The sequence below is a fragment of the Danio rerio genome, chromosome 1, assembly GCF_052040795.2.
Source record: "Danio rerio strain M-AB ecotype USA chromosome 1, GRCz13ab, whole genome shotgun sequence".
Lineage (NCBI taxonomy): Eukaryota > Metazoa > Chordata > Actinopteri > Cypriniformes > Danionidae > Danio > Danio rerio.
In genome coordinates, this window is record NC_141021.1 from 29,285,521 (window position 1) to 29,289,945 (window position 4,425).

Below are 4,425 nucleotides of genomic sequence, written 5' to 3' on the forward strand. Positions count from 1 at the left end.
CCTTTCGTTGTTCACTGCGAACACTTCTTCTCCATACCCTGTCCCCCTCCTCAAGGCTTTGGCATTGCCTTTTTGAAAGTCGTCGTCTTGTTCTTTCATGGGTTTTTTCTGGTGTTTTTCTCCACTAGACCCAGAATCTTCTCATGGCGCCTCATAGATATATACATTAGATGTCGCCTACCCTGTTTTTGTCTTTTAGAAGGAATGCGTCAATAGAGCCGCCATTTTAGTACAGGGTAGCGCTCCTTTGAAATTAATGCAGGACCAAGGTGCAGTGGAGGACTGTGGTCATCCAAAGCAGAGATATACACATTCATACATATATTTATGATTCGGAGTTTTTCCGCTGTTCAGTATGCATTTTTTTTTTTTTAATGAAAATTATAACTTTACATTATTTTTCTACATTGATGGATAAGTGATCGCACCGGTATTACTGATAAAAAGCTCATGTTTGTGTGTATGGAAATGAACTATCCACCCTCCTTGTTACATTTGATCTAATCATGTCCTGAAACACCTCCTCACCTGCTTTAAGTTTTCATACTGACGGAGGGAGCGATTCGTTTGTGAATGAATCTCTGTTATGAACGACTTCTTCACTAGCTGACAATAATATAAGTTTCTGTTTGTTTGCTGATTTTATTTAACAAAACATTAAGCCGAGTGTTGAGTGTGAGCTAGTGCTGCTTTGCCCTATTATCGTATTATCATATCGTATTCGTATTATCATCTTTAACGTTACCTGTTTAGCACAAAAGTTCATAACATACAAAATCGTATAAAAATAAATCTTACCTATGAAATGTTTTGCCTTTGTGCTTTGTTTTCTTTGTTTGCTCGTTATTACACCCTTAGACAGTGCTAAAGTCCAGCATCTTCACGTAATAACACTGTCTTGACTAGTGCGGTTGAATGACACTTATCCTGGGAGCACTGTACAAATGTGGCGGCGCTATTGAAACATGCTCAGGGTCTCTATGCGATATCTAGTGTATATATCTATAATGGCGCCTGATGTCAATAGCCACCTCTTCCTCACAACACACTGCTTCAAATAAAGAATTAACCTTTGGCAACATGTTAATGAGAAATGTTTTATCTTCATTTCCATCTGTAAAATACAGCTTTACAATTATATACCTGGCACTTTTCATAAAATTCTAAATAAATATTTTTCACTTAATAGTTTTCTGGTAGAAAGAAGGGTATCTTGCTTTTCTCCCAAACATAAAAAAGGAGAAAACCTTATGGTTTTTCAGCCTGAACTCAGCCTGAAAATGTAAGTATTTTACCTTTTGCCAGTTTATTGGCTAATTCGAGTTCAGTCGTACAAAAATGTATGATTTTAAAAAGGAGGCGTGGCACCTAACCCCACCCCTAAACCCAACTGTCATTGGGGGATGAGCAAATATTACTAAATTGTATGAATTAGATCATACAAATTCATACGAATTAACCACTAAATTAAAAAGTTACAAATTGTTGTGAGATTGTGTTGGGTTTTTTGGTCCACACACCAAACATGGCTGCATCTAAATATTGGTCCCAGTTGCTGGGTTTGTCCTCCACTAGCTTTGCAAGTATACTAATAACATTAAAACATAAAAGGTAAATACATAAAATGAAAATGTAATTAGTAAAATGAATTAAATGTTTGTACTTTTATACACATAAGTCTGTACATGAAATGTTTCTGCACAAACAAGTGATGCATGTGTTGTGTTTTGGATGTGTTAATTGCATTTGTTACCTTTGAATTGTACCATTGAGCCTTTCCATCCGCCAATTGGTCTAAGGGTGGTTAACAGTTTAAATAAACCAGTTTATTAGTATTGTAATTTTTAAATATTAGCCCCCAACGCCCACAAAAATATTTTTATAATTTCTTTTCAACAAAAAGATTGTCATTATTAAACAGTTTGCCATGATGACAGCACATAATATTTGACAAAATTCTCAAGACTATTCATATTAAAATGTACAATTTGAAGACATTACTGGGTTAATTAAGGTAACTAGTCAGGTCATTGGATAACAGTGATTTGTTCCATAGAATACATTTACATGAATGAAATGCTGTAAAAAAAAAATCCTTGTGCGGAAAAAAAAACAGAGGGCAAAAAATTTTGACTTCTACTTCAACAATTGCATCTGCATTTTAAGGATTTTTTGTAAAAAGGATACAAATGCTTGACAAACTTCCTTCCTTGTTTTCTGTTAAGATCCGTTTGGGGACTTAAAACTGATGAATACATTTGAAAATAGATTGTGTTTCTTCTGCAGCAGATTTAGTTTTGAGCGGATATACCTGTGCCCTTTTTGTACAATAGTCTATAATGACTAAATTTTACTGATTTTACTGCTCAGTTTTTACCAGCTTCCCTATCAAATCAACTCCAACAAGCTCAAATTGAATCTTGGTCTGTCAAACCAGACAAAAACAGAAGGTTAGCATTGACTATTTAGACAGTAATAATATATTTTGTTAGAGGTATGCAAAATATATGCATAGTTCACCCAAAAATGAGAGTTACCTCACCATTTATTTCCAGTCAGTCAGTTAGTTTTTTTCTAAGGAATGCAAATGTGTTTTGAAAAAATGAAGGGTGTATAAAGTATGGCAGAATGTTCCTTTGGTGAAGCATCGCGTTAATACAAAGCTTACATTTGTAATGTTGTCAAAAGTTTAATTAAACAACGTTAGAACCACGGATGTGGTACCTTGATTGGTGCATAATCTGGTTCGTGTTTAAGATCTCTCCGGTTTTTCTGGCAAAAAGTGCACTGTGAAACCTCAAACAATGATTATGTAGATTAAGTTAAAAGTAATACAATTTTTTAATTTCATAAAGTCAGTGAACTGAAGTATTCATAAAGTGCATTAGCTTACCCATTACTCGTAGTCTTCTGACATGCCAGGCCAGTAAAATCTTTAAGAACTCGCATCTCTTACCCAAAATGTGCACCCTCGTTGCTTGCATGAAATTCTTTGAAAAGTTGGTCAGCCACTTCTGCGATACGCACAACTTTACATTTCGTCTTTGATGTTATATATAATGTCATCTGCAGAAAGTATATATTAAAAATATATCTAAACCCAGCTCTTACTCCTATACTGGAACAAAATGGTTTCTCAAATATACATGACCCTGGGCCAAACCAAAATATAAATTGTATGGATCCAAATGATAGATTCTTTTCTTTATGAGAAAAAGATTATTAGGAAAAGATCATCTTCCATTGAGATGTTTTGTACATTTGTAATTACACATGTAATATATGAAATCTGAATTTGCAGTATTATTTTAATAGTTGTCCTAATTGTCCTATCCTTTTACATGCAGCACACAATGCACACAGTTGTTTTATTTATCTATAAGTTATGCCAATTTCCTTACCAGTCATAGTGAAGTTTGATGCACTCCTCTTTAAGCTATATCACTGGTGTTTATTAGCATTTTTGGGGTATTCAACTAAAAGAAGGCAGGCCCTAAGCTCAGCTAGGAAATTACATTTACATTTTTCAGTGTAAAATACAAGGGATTTTATAGATACTTGTATTAAACAGACACAAGCTGATTGCATTAACTCGCAAATACTATGTGCGCGGGCACCCAGCGTGTTCATGCGAGAGCACACTATTTGCGTGTCCATTCTACATGTGGGAGCATTTTCAACATGTTTTTCAAGCCAGCGCCTCACAGAATACGATTGTCACAGAATTTGGTGTAACACCAGAAATGTAAAACTTCCTTTTTGCACACGTAAATTAAAATTCATGAATGCAAAAATTATATTTTGTTTTCACAAAGCTGTTTATGTTTGTGCAAATCTTAAATTCACAGACTCGAGTTGAAAGCCATTAGTTTGTGGATGTAAAAATGCATATGCAACATTAATGGAGCGCGGATGACAGAGTGTGCATTCACAAATAATATGAGACAATAATCATCCCATAGTGAATGTCATAGACCTTCTTGGGAAAGGCTTGAGAGATAGTCTTATATTCAGGGCCGTTTTAAGATTTTTTTTAGATCACTTGGGATTAGGTCATAGGAGGATTTAATAAAATTTGGATGATTCTGTCCATGTCTGTGCTGAGGAGCTGACACACAGCAACAGCTTTGGTCTGGCAACTGATGCTCTGAGATGGATGGGTCACTTCCACAATATATGGTCACTTTCCAGGTTTTTTTTCCCCAAGCTAAATAGATATTCAGATCCCCAACCCAAGTGCATGAGAAGTACAGCAGGCGGCGGTAATACTCCCAAGGAGTGAATGGCCATTAAACGAAAAAGAAGAAGAGGTAGACATGTACTCCTTACTCCGTACCAGCCGGTGGCAGTAATGCACCAGTTTGGTGTTTTCCAATTGCCCCTCTACGAAAAAAGAAGAATGCGAAAGTGTTGCTCCGAATCGAA